Source organism: Thalassophryne amazonica, chromosome 16, assembly GCF_902500255.1.
Source record: "Thalassophryne amazonica chromosome 16, fThaAma1.1, whole genome shotgun sequence".
Lineage (NCBI taxonomy): Eukaryota > Metazoa > Chordata > Actinopteri > Batrachoidiformes > Batrachoididae > Thalassophryne > Thalassophryne amazonica.
The window spans coordinates 34,556,640-34,574,789 of record NC_047118.1 but is presented as its reverse complement, the minus strand read 5'-3'; positions in this window follow the sequence as shown (position 1 = coordinate 34,574,789).

Genomic DNA, 18,150 nt, shown 5'->3' with positions numbered 1-18,150 from the left:
TGAAATAGGCTCTAGGGCTGACAAGGCGTACTGTAGATATCTTCAGCAAGTCACTGCAGGTCAACACCAGGGCCTGGTTTCATAAAGCAGTGTAATATTTTAGTGTATTGAACTTACTTAGACAACTACGGTTAGTTGTCCAACATTGTCCGTCTAATCACCATTGCACATTGATGGCTAAACTTGTAGATTAGCCATTTTACATTAGTCAATCATTTTCACGAGCATAGCTGCACTGTGAGTGCAGTTGCAAAGAAACGCAGTGCAATGCGCAACAATTTTGTTTACTTCGGGGTTGGTGATTGTGATGAACTATCCAGCCTTTGTTTCATTAACTGGCTTTAGCAGTTTCAATCTTCAGTTTCTTCTCCTACACTTTCCATCAAGCCTTTTTGTGCACACAACACTGCTCAGCATAACAGCAATGCCCGGTGGCTAATGTGAGAACTGTCACAAACACATCATGACAGTCGTCATGCTCCAACTGCTACAACCATGACCAAAAGCAAATGAAGCTCTCCTTTTGGAGGAATACGAGCAACGTAGGGGTGCTCTTGAGTGTTCCATCAAGTAGTGGTACATGATAGCCGCCATTTAATTGAGGTAAGACACTCAAGTTTTGTTGACTAAAATAAGATTAGCCTCCTCTCTACCAGGCTAAAAACTTTAGTCAGGTAATGCGAAACCTTAACTGACTAAAGGCTTTGTGCAACAACTAATGTCAAAAAATTAGTTGACTGAGTTTTGTTGACTGAACAAGATTAGACTGCTTTATGAAATCGGGAACAGGTGTCTTAAACTGTGCCAAGTGCCCCTTATACAGCAACAATGGAGTCAAACATTCCAGAGGTGTACACTGTTGGAGCTATTTCTAAGCGTTGCTCATATACTTACTGATTCAACTGTCCTTACCACTGTCACCTTTGTGCTTGCTCAGGAGGGTTGGTAAGGACAGACCTTACCTTTATGAAATGTCTTTTTGGCGCTATATAAATAAATTGAATAGAAATGGAATTGATGGTTGTAGGTGCTATGACACTGATGGTTGGCCTCATAATCAGAAGGCTTTGCGGCCTGCATCTGTGGTACTCCCAGAAACAACGCCCCAAACAATTACACTTTCAAGTCTGAAAAGTGTTGAAAATACACATTTACATGTCATCAAGTAAAAACGGACCAGAATGCTTTTATTTTGAACACAAATATTGTAGCTCAGCACCTGTACAAATTATGTAAATTCAGGAAGTGTTAATTTTAACATTATGAGTTTAATTAACACTAAGGAGTTTACTGTGCAGCCGCTGAGGATTTATTTATTCATTCATTTTAAGGCAGTTTTTGCTGTCTAATATGCAAACTGTATTTGTGTCTGTTGCTTTAAATGGAAAGGAGCTGCTTTCAGAAAGTCGAAAGCCGTCTGAAAGCCGTTTTCAGACTGTGTGGGCGTATTGAACAAGTCTCAGAATGACTCAGTGGGCGTGTCTCACACAGCAAGCAGACAGACTTCCAGTGTCGCCGACCGAACGGTCCCCCCTAAAAATCATCCACCCTGCCTTCACTGCACATGTATCATTTCTGTGCATCAGCCGCGATTCACCGATTATCACCTCGTTTCTGTTTAAAACTGCACTTTAGTCATCATCTATCTCAGCGACAGATATCTGAAGCTTTTGTACAACAATCATTTCCACATAAATTCAGCATTATTTCATAATAAAAGACAGAGGAAGTGATCAGAGCGCCACAGCCAGACGAGCTGCTGCTGCGTTCACTGAGACTCAGAGTCTCAGACAAGCTGCTGTGGTCCCAAATGACGCATGCACAGTGAAGGCAGGGTGGACCAATTTTTAGGGGGGGTGGGACCGTTCGGTCTGCGACACCTGGACATATGTTTAAGAACCTAAAAGAAGTCTTTTTAGTCCACATTTTGCTTATAACTCAGGACTTTCTGCATACAGTCATAGAACTATTGACTCTGAGGACATTTAACATGATACCACAACCACATTTAATGTTAAAACTTAGACTAAAAATGGGTTACTTGAAACTGGAGAATTCATTAGGTTATTGATTTACTTAATACATAATAAATCCATAATTAATACATAAATTTAAAACATAATACACAACACACACTGTAATTGTATTTGTTATTGATGTTGGTTCTGTTAATATTTATGATTTGTATTTAACCTGTAACTTTTATGTCCCTATGCAGCATATTTGGTGTCCAACTGGTTGGATATTGTTTCCTGTAATTTACTGTGCACAGTGAAAACAAATGCCACAATTATTGGATCATATTTAAACTTTATTGCTTTTTTCTAAACTTGCACACTTTCAGTTAGTTTTGCGCGCGCACACACACACACACACACACACACACACACACACACACACACACACACACACACACACACACACACACACACACACACACACACACACACACAGTAAACCAGAATGTTCAAATGAATTAAAAAGATTTAGTGTAAACTCAAAAGTTTTAAGAAAACATTGTACTTAAATTATTTCAAGTTTGTGTAACATGGTCTTGCTTTTTAGTAAATTTAACTCTGAATTTTTGATTGACTTGAACTAATTATATATTAAGTAAGCAAAACTTCAAAGCATAACTTAAGCACAACTTAAAAAATTAAGTAATTATATAAGAAAATATTTGAGTTGACCTAATGAACAGTTTAGCAGGGGTGGTGGCCAAGTAGTTAGTGCGCTTGGTTTCGGTACAGAAGGTTCCCAGTTCAAATCCCACCCGTGCCATATTCCTCCATGTAATGTGGAGTTACATCAAGAAGAGCATCCAGTGTAAAAAACTTGTGTTAAATCAACATGTGGTGACCCAAAGTAAAAAACGAGGGAGCAGCCAAAGGGACTTTTACTTAGTGAACACTTTAATTTAATTGTAAGGTAAAAGTGAGGTAAAAGTAGCATAGCATCAAAAATTTTTATGTTCTGGGAACAACTGACTTTTAACTCTATGAACTCAAAAATTTTGTGGCAACTGATTGCCTCAATATTTTTTGAGTTTGGCTGACTTGTTCGGGTTTATACACACACACACACACACACACAGTATATATTGTATAAAGCATAGCGTTAAATAAATACATCATGGACACACACAAAGACAATAGCATGCACATGCATGAGCGTTGCCTCATAAACAACTGCAGCCACACACTCGCATTAAGAAGAAAAATAAAAAGAGCACTAATGGGAAAAAGATGAGCGAGCCTGCAGTGAGTCCACCCAGAGAGAGGAGGAGAGAATCGGCTGTTTCTGCTCCACTGGCACTCAAAAATGATATTTCTATTATCATTCTGTATCCACTAATTTATATTGCATGCTTCACCTGCAGGATTTGTGCTTTAGTTTACAAAAAATTCTCACCTCAGAAACTCATTTCATTACTCTATTTATCCATTTTCCAACTGTTTGTCTGAAGATTTTGCTGCTGTTCCTGGTAGAAAATCTCACAATTGTCAAACTACTTATTTAAAAATAAATAACAATGCGTAACATTATTTATTCCTTCTATAATGCAAACCATATATGTCATTTAAACATTAAATGTTTAGTTTTTAAACATTGTCAGACCTCACTGTTATATTTAAATATTTTATTCAAAATGGAGTGATGATCTGAATGTCATAAGCACAAAATAATTAAACCAAGTAGTTGCACATAGCTGATTTAATCATGCCTCAATTTCATTTATATTAACTCATTTTGCATTCATGTTACTTATCTCCACTGAATAAAATGAGTGTAAATTCTCAGAACTATCAAGTAGTAAAAATTGGTTTCCGGATATTGTGAAAATGAAAGAATTTACAGAAATTACTATTTTCACCTAGAACTATATTTAAAAAGGCTTATAACATGTTTCCATTGTGTATCTATTCCTCATAATTGAAATATTTTTTTAATCATATGAACACTGTATAAATTTAAAAACTTAACTTATGAGGAACAGATACATAATGGAAACTTGTGTATTTTTAATATATTTCAGATAAAAACTCCTGTATCATGATGACAACAACTGTAAATGCATATGCACATTTTTATTATTTATTTACATTCTGATTAGTTGTCACCTTATATAACAACTGGTCTTCCTGCGGTTCAAGTGAAATTATAATTTGCATTAAAAACACTGCGTATGTGAAATAACAGCAATACTTACACAAACACACACACACCATGTTAAACTGTGGTAGTGCTGATGACTGTCTCTAAAACATACATTTAGATCATGTAAGTTTTTAAAAGAAATAAATTTTCTACATTTTTTGACAAGTGCATTATCTGATCAGAATGAGAAAAAAATTGTATAGGGCATCCTGTTGGATGTAAATTAATTTGTTCAAATCTGATGTTTGTAAATGTTTAACTTCATTGAACAAAAAAGCAAAGAACACAAAGGTAACAATCGCTTCATGCAAAATCAAGTCTAACCCATACCTGAGTTTACTGTTTGTTCAAATATCCACTCATGTTGGATAAAAGAAGTGATCCTTACTTATAAAACATACAAACACAATTTTCTTGTGACTGAACCAGCAGTCAAGGAAAAAACTGTCATCCTGTTTATTTTCCTTGTGTTGCTTTCTTTTCCAACTCACAGGGTGAAGATGGTAACAACAACAAAAAAACAACCCACGGCATTCACTCTGCGCTGCAGTCTCCCAAATCCAAAAACGGACCACAAGGCTCTTAGAACAACATTTTTGCTCTGAGGGAGAGGAGCGGCGTGTTAATGATAGCTCGCCGGTGATGCCTGCAGATGTTTGCTCAGACTTTGCTTATACAGTACAAACGACCACAACTTCCTCTCTCAGTAAGGCCTCATCAATATCTGAACTTCATTTGCGTCACCCTCATGTGCAATGCTTCGCCATCCTATCACGACGAATAATATTCCCCTTCATTTTTCACCACCTCTATCATTATGTTCTCTGCCCGATCCTCGATGTGTATCCAGTAAAAACGGGATAAGTGGACAGGTGCTTTTTTTATACACAATAACTTCAAGGGGTCTAATTTGCAATTTTATTGCAGTTTCATAATGAGAAAAAGGCAACATATCCTGGCTGGTGGATTCATAAACCGGTATTGTATACTGTGTGTAATCCGTAACAATAAAAAACTGTTTAGCACCAATTTTCCTTTACTTTTAAAACCTTTTTTTCCCCTCTTCTGTTTCAGACAATGGTGGAGGCCACATCTGGAAGACAGATGTAGCTCCTAAGATTGTTCTCTGCCTTTGACTCTCTCTTGTGTTTGCTCCTCTCACTCTCTTTCGCGAGTCTTCCCCTCCTTCTTTTTTTTTGGAAACATGAGAACAGGGCTAATTCTCTCACTCGCTCTCCCACACCAACCGGACCACCCACATTAGGAAACGCCTAGCTGTTCCTCAAACAGAGACAAGGGCAAAAAGAGCGAGAGGAAAAAGATGTAAGGATGGGTTATGACTGACGGCTTTAGCACAGTCTCAATTAAATCGTTGTCAAAATTGTAACCTTCCATTGTGTGAAGAGGAGAGAAATGAATGCACCGTTTCAGTGGTCAGACAAGTTTATGCGGTACTGCACAGTCCCAGGTTCCTGTTCCTTGCACAGCTGTCTGCAGCAGCCTGTCTGTCCACACTGTCTCCTGAAAAGTGATGTGGCTGAAGTAAGGTCATAAAACCAAAAAGTGAGTGTGCAAGGGATTAAACTTGACACAACTGACCATAAATACATTGCATTAGATTGTTCTGAATCATTTCCGATATGAATGTCTAATTTAAAATTTAAAAGTAAGAAATAGGCACATGTACTTCAACAACAGCTTTTATTAGCTTAGAAGAGCAACAATAGCTTAGCTAAACTTCAACATAAAGAACAATGTCTCCATCTTCTGGATGATTACTTGTATTGCTTCTTTATAATAGGCATACTTAAGTTCATAAACTCCAAGTAATCGTCCATTAAATGTAGTAGAACAAGACATTAATAAGGAAAACCTCAGAATATGTCTAGTTTGAATGTTTGGCTGACCCTCCTCAAGTATTACATGTTTTATTGTTTGTTTTTTCAAATCTCGGTCTTGAATTAATCTCCAGTGTAACACATATTTGAAATAATATTAATTAAATAATGAAACTTACAACTTTTCTAACTCAGTTTAAGTAAGAATATACCATGCTCAAATAAATAGCTAGCTAGTAACACAAGTTAAAGTGGTCATAATGTGTAAACCTTTTTTAATCAACCTTTCATAATCAGTTACTGTATAGTTGGGGCTTCATGTAAAACATTACAAATGTCACATTTTTAAATGTCTATGGAGAACTTCTCCTGCTTTTAACCAGAATTGGGACTGAAACAGCTTTTAAGGCTTTTTATATGCTTAAACATATGTGTAAGTGCATATATCAGAAAGTATAGGAGTATGTGCATATGTAAATATGTTTATATGTATGTATGTATGTATGTATGTGTAGATATATTAAAATCTCTTGGTGTTAAAGATATGTAGATGTGGGTGTATTTATGTTTTGTTCATGTGGTTTTTGACGTCTGGAATAAATTAACCTGAACTGAAAATTGTGAGACAGGAATATTAATAAGAATTAATAAGAATTTGAGTAAAACAATATCTACACATCACCTCAGTATCTTGTTTAAAACATCCAATGACCTCTACTAATCTGATTTTAAAAAGTACATAAAATGACCCCTTTAAGTTGAAGGATATAAACAAAATAAATTAACTTTTCAAATCTAGTAACTAATATTTTTCACTTTTTTCTCCTTATTAATGGCTTTAACCAGATTAGTCCCATTGAGATCAAGATCTCTTTTGCAAGGGAGACCTGGACAATTACAAAGTTTCCATTTCACCTAACCTGCATGTCTTTTAAATGTGGGAGGAAACCGGAGCGCCCAGAGGAAACCCACGCAAACATGGGGAGAACATGCAAACTCCACACAGAAATCCTTTATTAGGCATGGGAATTGATAAGATTTGATTGATACTGATACCATTATCGACTGTGCTTGTTGGCCCAATTCTTTTTCAATTCCTTTATCCATTTATGATGTTTTCTGTGTAACTCAGCTTTTCTGGTTCCTACATGCCGAGTTTGACATCATGACGTTACATCTGAAATTATGACACGAGTTTACAAGGCAGAACTATCAGAAAAAAAAAAAACATACCGGAATTGATAACACATACAGCTCCAATGGACTGAAAACTTTTGAACAGATTCTCCAGTGGAAGTGGTTCTTGATTCCCATCCCTACTACTACTACTAAAATTAATTTTAAAGTAATCTCTGACTACTTCAACACATGGACATCTGAACCAATCAATGGATCGATTTTAATGTTATAAATTGAATTAATTTTTCACTGCTACTTCTGCATCAAAGGTTGGTGTGATGCTCTTGTGAGACTATTCAAGGAAGATTTAACGTCGCTAGGTGAAAAAAATAAAATAAATCAACATGTCCGATAGTGGTAAGTGGTTTAACGGATAAATGTACCTATTTGAACTTTACTTTTCAGTTCACAATTAGTTAATGCTGTCATACCGATGACTGCTGGGAAAAAACATAACACTCACTCTGCATCAGAAAATAAATACCGGTGGTCCGTTAGTGTTCAAGTGTACATGTTCTGGTTTTGCGAGGAAAGCTAACAGCTCAGTAACACAGTGGGAGGCTGAATCCAAGTGAAATTACTTTTTAGGTGCAACTTGATGCATAATACATCAAGGCTTTGCTCTTCTCTTTTCATTTAGTTTTCTGTGTTTTCCTTCTGCCCACTTCAGTCGCCACTGATCCCACTGTGGCCCCCACCACACCACCAACCGGCCCCCCAACAAACAGCCCGACCAGAGCTCCCAGCAGGGCCTCCCTTCTTACAAACTTGGATAACCACGTCACCCAGCCTGACAACTTCTCCCACAAGCCCCAGACAAAAAAGGGAGCAGAGGAGGAAGAGGAGACACTTTCACATGGGAAAATATCATCTACATCCACATTCAAGTCACTTATGCTCCTCTCTGCCTCCTCCCTGACTCCTTCCAACTCTTCCTCAGTCACTTCTGCTGGCTGTGGGTCACTGACAGACACCTCATCCTCATGTTCCTCTCCTCTCTTTTGTCTCACAATCTCTGCCTGTCTCTTTCTCACCTTCTCCTCAGCTTGCTGGTACAGGGAACAGCTGAAGTATGGCGCCCCGCTGTCTTTCACAGCCTGCTCCACCTTATCCAGCAGCATCTCCACAGCCTTCTTCTCTCCAGCTTCTCCACTCCGTGTTTCCAGAGTGTGGTAGTGGTAGCCGCATCTTTCCACCAGCTTTTGGAGGTCCTTACGCCATGTGATAAGATATTCCTCCAGCTGCTCATCCTCATCCAGCTCATCCATGTTGGTGAAGAGAACAATTGTGTTTTTGCTGACTGCATCAGAGCCAAAGAGCTTCTCCAGGACATCCAGCACTTTAGCTTCTCTATCGGCTGGCAGGTTCACAGGGACACACAGCAGGAAAGCATGTGGTCCAGGGCTGGAGAAGGTGATGAAGGAGGAGATGTGTCTTCTTTTTTCCTCTGGGATGCAGTGTGAACCAAACCAGTCTGGACTGGTGACAACCACCACCTGTTGAGACAGGCCAGACATATCTAAATCAGTGCACAATAACAAACATACACACACAACTTCAACACATTATGTAATTTTACTTGAGGTTTTTTTGTAATTAGTAGTACCTTACAGTCATGTTCAGAAGTAGTTGGACAGTGACAATTTGTGTAATTTTGCATGTTTACACCGCTAAAATGGGTTTGAACTGAAACAAAAATATCTTATTTAAGTTGCAGAGCCCATTAATAATAGGAAATCTTGTCTTCAGTGTAAAGCATCAATTTTACAGATAGTTTTCTTTAGATAAGTCGGGCTGGATACACAAACGTTCCTAAGTCAATGAACATGTCTTGGATTTTACATCAGTCATTAAGAAATACAAACAGCAGGGCTGTGAAATGAAAATTGTGAAATCCGAGGAAAATTTGCAGGGGGTCTGGGGGGGCATAGGCCCCCAGGAGCCGGGGTCTCGGGACCCGTGGGATCCCACAAACCAAGTAAGTTTTTTATCTAATGATACAGCATCTTCTGGAACAAAAAGTCTCAAAATTAGTGCATATATAATGACCCTGTATTTAACCTTTCATTTGAACCATCAATGATAATGTTGAAATAACAGAATATGATGTGGAAGTAGGACCTGGAATGATTTTCCTTTTAATTGTAAACCAAATTATGCATTAACTCAGAACAATGAAATTACATGAAATTCATGAAGACTGAACAGACTGTTAAAGCATTTCGACAAGCACAGCTAAAACTTGGAGAATATTGAAATATTGAAAATCGTGGTAAAATATTAATAACATACCTTATAGTAAAACAGCCACATATTCTTGTATAAATTCCTGTAAATCTACTCAAAGCCACAGCGTCTTTTTCCAATGAAAAAAGTCTACATTAATAAAAACTCATTTACATTCTTGTGTAAATTCATGTAAATCCATTCAAAGCCACAGTCTTTTTTCCAATGAAAGAAAGTCTAGATGAATGAAAAAAGTCACATAAACTTGTCTAAAATACAGTTTGAACAGTACAATGTTTATTTTCCAGAGAGTTGTCTGAGAGCACAGTTCGCTTTTCCCGTTTCTTTTATCTTTCAGATGTGTGATGAAGTCAGCGGCAATTCCACGGTTTCTCGTCCTTATCAGACTTTTTCAAACAGTCTTTCTTGCCATCTTCTCTCTGTCCGACGTCGGTCCGTGACACAGACATACTGCACAAGTCTTGTTTTAAAAACTTCAGAGCTCTCAAGGTTTGCGACGTCCACCTGCTACATTTAGCTTAAGCTTCATGCAGGAGCCATACAGCGGCACCACAGCAACCAACCAGTCCTGCTTTACGACAACTGTCGTAACAGCTACGCTTTTTTCTCCTCGAAACTACGCAGATCCGAGGACACTGATTTGTATCTGTAACAGTGATTTGTATCTGTATCAGTGTCGTGGACTGCCGCAGTCTTATAAAACTTGCACAATGTCGTAAAAAAAAGAGAGAACACTTTGCGATAGACATTTTAAAAACTCAGTGACGATCACGCTTGCAAAGTAAAACACTAACACACACACACACACACACACCAATGATGAAATCCGCTGAATTTTGTGGATCCACAGAGCTGTCAGAGCCCTGAAACAGTGTGACGCTGTGTGGGGTAATTTGGGCTGGAGTAGGCAGTTCTCAGAGACTGAGTGACCGTGCAAAATGGAAACTAGTGAGGGAATCCACCAAGACACTCAAACAAACCTGATGGAGTTATAGGCTTCTGTGGCTGTGATTGGAGAAACTGTGCAAAGTGCAACTTTTGCCTGTTGGACCATGAGTCAGTTTTGTAATGGAGTGAAACACAGAAAGCTTTTATGACAAGAAAACAGATTAAATTTAGGCCTGAGTGTCCCATATGGTTTCTCAAAAACTGTAGTAGAAATTTCATGCTCCCTTTTTAAGAAAATCCATTTCTGTGTCATGAGCTCAGAGTATGCATCATCCCTCTGATCCCTTATGTTACCCTGCAAGCCACCATGCAGGCAGGATACAGTAATCACTCCTGTGTGTGTGTGTGTGAGTGAATAAAATAACAGATTTCCACAAAACTTACAGGAACTGGCGTGTTGCCCGTGGGGATCCATGGGCTCTAGATTGGGTAGTGTTTATAAAATAGGTAGCTGGCATTTTTCCAAGGGTGGTAATAAATGATGCAAAGTTTCTATTAGGGATGAGCGAGTACAGCACTATCTGTATCTGTTCAACCATCTAAATGATCTGTATCTGTATTCATAGTGGGCATGGCCTAAACCGGAAGTGGGCGTGGTTTAACACGAAATGGCTGGGTCTTTAATCAGTACATTAAGTCTGAAATTGATATGGATTGATCAGAAGTTGCTGTATTTATTGTTTATTTGAAAACTATTTACAGAACAGCCCCAAAATTGAGATTCAAATCAATGTCTTTGAATATTCTTAAGTTTATGAATGAATATTTACAGAACAGCCTCAGAATTGATATTCAATGTTTCTGATCACAATAGTAAATTAACTATTTACAGAACAAGTTTTTTATAAACTCAGAACATGAATATGTTTTTGATCACAATAGTAAAGGAACTTTTTTACAGAACAAGTTTTTTTTAATAAACTCAGAACATGAATATTCGTAACTGTATGAGTGAGTAACAGAACAGTCTCAGAATTGAGATTCATTGTAGTAGGAAATTATGAACTACTAAGTATGCATGAACAAGAGTTGTCATACTCAACACAACTTTTTTTTTTTTAATTTTATGATCAAACTGTGATTTTTTTTTCAATTAATTATTTGTTTTTACTACCTAACGTTCTTGGCATTTTTTTTTCACAAAGTTAAACAATACTGATTAAGGTATGTGTGTGTGTGAGAGAGGGAGAGCGAGGTTGCTCGACTGACCAGTTTATTTTTATGAACTACAGTGAGAAATAGTCAGATACTGCATGCACCCATATACAATAAAAATATTAATATAGGCTACTTTGTGTGTTCACCTATGTGTGTGTATGTGTGTAAATGGTCTGTAAGACTATTTATTTTTTATGATCTGTGTGAAGTTGGTGATTCATGCAAACATCCATTGATGGCAAACAGGGAAATAATGTCAGCCTTTTCACTGTATTCTTCTCAAAAGCACCGCGTTCAGTTCGAGCAAAGTTTTCCAACTTTTTTTACTGACTTTTTTTTACTGACTTCGAAGAGCAAACAAATGGTTAAAAGAAAAATAAATAACCTGACGCAGGGACCGACGCGACAGGAGCCGTTTTCAGCTCTATCTTGTCAAATGCTCCACGTACGACACGAAACAAGTTCACCAATTAACTTTAAATATCAGACTAACCGAAAAAGAGGTGAGCTGAAGAAAATTTAAGAGTACTGACAGAGCAATGTGAGGTAGAATCCACCCAAGCACAGAGGGAGATCAGTTCCTGACTGTCTGTGTGTGTGTGTGTGTGTGTGTGTGTGTGTGTGTGTGTGTGTGTGTGTGTGTGTGTGTGTGTGTGTGTGTGTGTGTGTGTGTGTGTGAATGAGAGAGAGAGAAAGCTGCAGACAGACGTGTCTGTGTAGGGAGGGGCGGGCGCTGTATGTGACTGGCCAATCACAGAGCGTGAAGACAGTCAGTTAGCCAATGAGAATTTTCCTTCAGCACAAGTGAAAAAGTATGAGTCCATTGAGAAGCTGTATAACCAGTCAGTTATGACACAGGCAACAAAAATCTGCTCAGACTCCACTCACCCACTGTCCTCAGAGTATGAACTTCTCCCTTCAGGAAGAAGATTTCGTATACCAAAGTGTAAAACAAATCGTCTCAAATGATCATTTGTTCCAGTTTCTATCAAACTGCTAAACAATGCAAGTAACTAGTGTAATAGTACAACGTGCAATAAACTTCAGCATCTGGCACTTTTCTCAGCACTTTAAATAGTTGAATGTCTCTGTGTTGTCACTGTAATGTATTTCCTGATTTTAGTCTAGATTTTAATTCTTGTGTTTTATGTGATGTGTGTCCTTTTGTAAATTGTTCTCTGCCCTGTGAAGCGATAATGTAGTGCAACGCCTAAGACAAATTTCCCTAATGGGACAATAAAGTTGACCTTGACTTGACCTTGAGTACAGATATTGATGAGTTTTATTCGGATCATGCTCGTAAAAATGCTTTATCCGTACCAGATACTCGTCTGAAACAAGTATCCGGCTCAACCTTAGTTTCTATAATGATTTTAACTGAAAGAGCAGGAAATTAAAATGAGAAAGATTTGTGAATTACTGTATTTATTATTTGGCACATTTAGTTGATGTCATGCTTTACAACTGGCAAGGTTAAGGTATTTCCTTTGTTCAGAGCTTGTCTGCTTACCAGGGACTGATTAATGGTGATATCAATGTCCATTGTTCACTGTTTTTTTTACTCAATATCCCTAATTTCTCCAAAAATCTTAGTCCCATCAACTTCCCGTTTTCACGGTGTGCATGCTTGACCCAAAATACATTAGCATACCAAACAGCAAATGTCAGCTCTCCCCAGTTTCTCCAAGATCAAAGTTAGATATGTACATAGAGGCCACATGGATTTAACTCTCTGGGGCCGACGCCATCGTATACGACGACTAAGACCAAGCTTTACTAAATTATAAATAACTTTTGAATATTATGAGATAGAAACTTACTTTTATTTTGCTGAAAAGTTAACTCCGCGGACTTTTGAGCCAGCCATCAGCCATCTTTGTACTCCTCATAGAAGCTGTGTGATGACGTGCGCAATGTGAGTGTCCAATCGGAATTGGTTCACCGTCACATGGTTTTCCAAAATCCAATCATAGGGCAGATTTACCTCATGTGAAAAGCCAAAGATCGTTTTCAGGAGTGAATGTTACTGGATAACTCTGTTGCTTTCTCTGCGTAAAGCACTGTTTACCATATCAATGGACAACAAAACGCATAGACCATTTTGTATATATTGTTCAAAATGTGCATTTGTGTTTATTGTTTGAACCTTTTTGTTGTGCAGTCTTTCACACAAGACCTGAAATTACCTTAATAAAGTGTCAAAATAGTTGTTTATTATAGTTTGCTGTGTGTTTTGAATAAATGTGTGTGGAAAATTATTTTTCGCTTTATTTTTTCCTTGCCTATTTTTGATTGTAAACCTTTATTACACTTATAAAACAACAAAAACATATATATTCTGAAAGCACAGGTTATTCTGAAAAAGAAGAGACATAAAACTTGATTGTGGGATGCAGGGAGAGCTGTTAACAGCAATAATAAAACATTTATGCCAGGTGAGTGAACTGTCCAAAAAATGTCCTCGGACCCCAGAGGGTTAATATATAGATATTACCTGCGTTAATATGTCAAGATGATTAACTTTTGGAACAGTTAGTTAAAGGTCAAGATGAAATACAAACAAAACACATTTAAAATAACATCTCCACTACCAATATGGCTAGAGATTTGATCAAAAGCTCTAATCAGTAAAATATTTGTGACTGAAGTGACTTTATGATGAAGTCCTACAACCCCTGGCAAAAATTATGGAATCATCGGCCTCAGAGGATGTTCATTCAGTTGTTTAATTTTGTAGAAAAAAAGCAGATCACAGACATGACACAAAACTAAAGTCATTTCAAATGGCAACTTTCTGGCTTTAAGAAACACTATAAGAAGTCAAGAAAAATAATTGTGGCAGTCAGTAACGGTTACTTTTTTAGACCAAGGAGAGGGAAAAAAAATATGGAATCACTCAATTCTGAGGAATAAATTATGGAATCACCCTGTAAATTTTCATCCCCAAAACTAACACCTGCATCAAATCAGATCTGCTCATTAGTCTGCATCTAAAAAGGAATGATCACACCTTGGAGAGCTGTTGCACCAAATGGACTGACATGAATCATGGCTCCAACACGAGAGATGTCAGTTGAAACAAAGGAGAGGATTATCAAACTCTTAAAAGAGGGTAAATCATCACGCAATGTTGCAAAAGATGTTGGTTGTTCACAGTCAGCTGTGTCTAAACTCTGGACCAAATACAAACAACATGGGAAGGTTGTTAAAGGCAAATATACTGGTAGACCAAGGAAGACATCAAAGCGTCAAGACAGAAAACTTAAAGCAATATGTCTCAAAAATCGAAAACGCACAACAAAACAAATGAGGAACGAATGGGAGGAAACTGGAGTCAACGTCTGTGACCAAACTGTAAGAAACCACCTAAAGGAAATGGGATTTACATACAGAAATCTAAACGAACGCCATCATTAACATCTAAACAGAAAAAAACAAGGTTACAATGGGCTAAGGAAAAGCAAATGTGGACTGTGGATGACTGGATGAACGTCATATTCAGTGATGAATCTCGAATCTGCATTGGGCAAGGTGATGATGCTGGAACTTTTGTTTGGTGACTTTCCAATGAGATTTATAAAGATGACTGCCTGAAGAGAACATGTAAATGTCCACAGTCATTGATGATATGGGGCTGCATGTCAGGTAAAGGCACTGGGGAGATGGCTGTCATTACATCATCAATAAATGCACACGTTTACGTTGATATTTTGGACACTTTTCTTATCCCATCAATTGAAAGGATGTTTGGGGATGATGAAATCATTTTTCAAGATGATAATGCATCTTGCCATAGAGCAAAAACTGTGAAAACATTCCTTGCAAAAAGACACATAGGGTCAATGTCATGGCCTGCAAATAGTCCGGATCTTAATCCAATTGAAAATCTTTGGTGGAAGTTAAAGAAAATGGTCCATGACAAGGCTCCAACCTGCAAAGCTGATCTGACAACAGCAATCAGAGAAAGTTGGAGCCAGATTGATGAAGAGTACTGTTTGTCACTCATTAAGTCCATGCCTCAGGGACTGCAAGCTGTTATAAAAGCCAGAGGTGGTGCAACAAAATACTAGTGATGTGTTGGAACGTTATTTTGTTTTTCATGATTCCATAATTTTTTCCTCAGAATTGAGTGATTCCATATTTTTTTTCCCTCTGCTTGGTGTAAAAAAGTAACCGTTACTGACTGCCACAATTTTTTTTCCTGATTTCTTATAGTGTTTCTTAAAGCCAGAAAGTTGCCATTTGAAATGACTTAAGTTTTGTGTCATGTCTGTGATCTTCTTTTTTTCTACAAAATTAAACAACTGAATGAACATCCTCCGAGGCCGGTGATTCCATAATTTTTGCCAGGGGTTGTAACATGACATCATATATACTTTTTTAAAAAGTTCCTCAACTGTGTGGTCCCTCAAAGCTCGCTGCATATATTGCTGACAATAAGTGTTCAAAATCTAAACTTATATCAGTCAGTCATTGTCAGTGTGCCATGTATGGTACACATCAGCCATCTGATGACTTTGATTTACTTTGAAGTCTACTTCCAGTGATCAGCAGCTTCTTGCAGCTCTCACTTTATTTTCCTGCTATATGACACAAAACATCAAACACACTTAAGAGGAAAATGTCCACTTTTGCACAATATAGTAGAGGTGAGCGATACGGGAATTTTGGTATTGATCCGATACCGAGTAAATACAGGCCCAGTAGCACCAATATCGATACCGATACCGATACTTTTTCATATTTAAGCTTCACAGATCCAAACGATCCAAAAGACCTAGGATAGAATTTTGCCAAACATAGTACATGACAACAAAATACTTTATTATCACAATCAACATTTTTGTTTAAAAAAATATCACTCAACAGAAGTTAAAACAAAATCTCCTGAGGTAGAGGGCTGACAAACCACAATACAACAAAATTAACATACCACAACAAAATTGGCTGGCACCACTGAGCCACGTGACGGTGCAACAAAAGACCAGAAGGGGGAGAGTGTGCTCCTCCGAGCTGTGTGACACAATGCAGCGCTGCTCTTACAGAGAGTAGACTTTGGTGAATCTGCATGCGCAGCAGTCAGTGCGTGCGGGAGAGAAAAAAACTTGAGTATCGATCTTTTTACTAGAGGTGGACGATACCGGGAATTTTGGTATTGATACGATACCAAGTAAATAACGGCCCAGTAACGCTGATATCGATACCGATAGTTTTCATATTTAAGCTTCATAGATCCAAAAGACCTAGGATAGAATTTCGCCAAACATTATATGTGACAACAAAATACTTTATCATCATAATCAACATTTTTGTTTAAAAAATATCACTTAATACAACTTAAAACAAAATCTCCTGAGGTAGAGGGCTGACAAACCACAATACAATATAATACAATCGTTCAATAGCAATACCAGTGTTGGTATCGATATTAGGATCGATCCGCCCACCTCTACAATACAGCCCCTTTAAAAGCTGCAGTTGTTGCTTTGTCATCGTACCTGCCTCCCTGCAGCTCGGCCTCTGTGCTTGAAGCGGTTCTGGTCGTCTTGCACACCCAGGATGGTGCAGACCGCTGAACTGGTCCGAGCCTCCTCCCGACCCAGCACCACCAGCCTCAGCTCTGTCAACACAACAACTTAAACAGCTTTTTACACACTCTGAACAGGTAGCAACTGCTGTTTCTTACTATTTTTTGTCAGGTCGTCGTGGTGTTAATAACGGGGTTATTAATGAATAATTACAACTTGTGGCAGTGCCCTTTGCAGCTACCTCCCATTACAAACCGCATTAAACTAACACGGAAAACGTTTGTGTGTTTCTGCCAAGTTCACCGGCTCAGTCATCGTGTAACTTACCTGTCTGTGAATACGATTCCATTTTTCTTCTTGTGTTCTCTTCTGTCGTGTTTGGGACGAACACTTCCGCGTTTCCGCGGTGTGACTCAGCACTTTTAATAACTATGATGTGGGTCAAACACGTTTTTTTTTCGCGTCAGTCCATTTGTTCCCTTCTATATTTAGAAAAAAAAACAGGCGAAAGATCGCGCTAACATTTACCTCAGCTGTTTTTTTTTTTTTCCAGATATACAAAATCGTTCTTTAGCATCCCATTGAAGCTGCGCCAACTTTGACGGCTCAGTTGGACGAGTCTGAAAGTGACGCAGCGATGCCACCTTTCGGTGGAACTGCGTATGTGCAAACCAAGCCGCCACTTCAGTGAAGGGAGCTATGAAAAAAATAAAAATAAAAAATGCTAAGTATTTATCGTTTAGCTAAAAAAAAAAAAAAAAAAGTGAAAAAATTATGCATTTCTTTTTGTATATCCATGTATGGTGGACACTGGCTACTATGTTGACACAGAATCAAGCCACAGTAGATGTAGTGCCATCTAGTGGTGAAGTTGCAGATTGCACTATCCCGTTGCGTGTCACTTTTGTTTCCCTTCATGGTTTTGCTTTTTTTGGTGACTAGCATTCATGCTCCCTTGCCTTCTCTCATGACAAGCAGTATGTACAACCCTACCTTTCAGAATTTTTTTTTTTTTTTTTTACTTTTTAGCCTGTACTAATAACCATTAGGCAGTGTATAGGGGAGCAACCAACTGATGCCTTTTTGGCTATTTT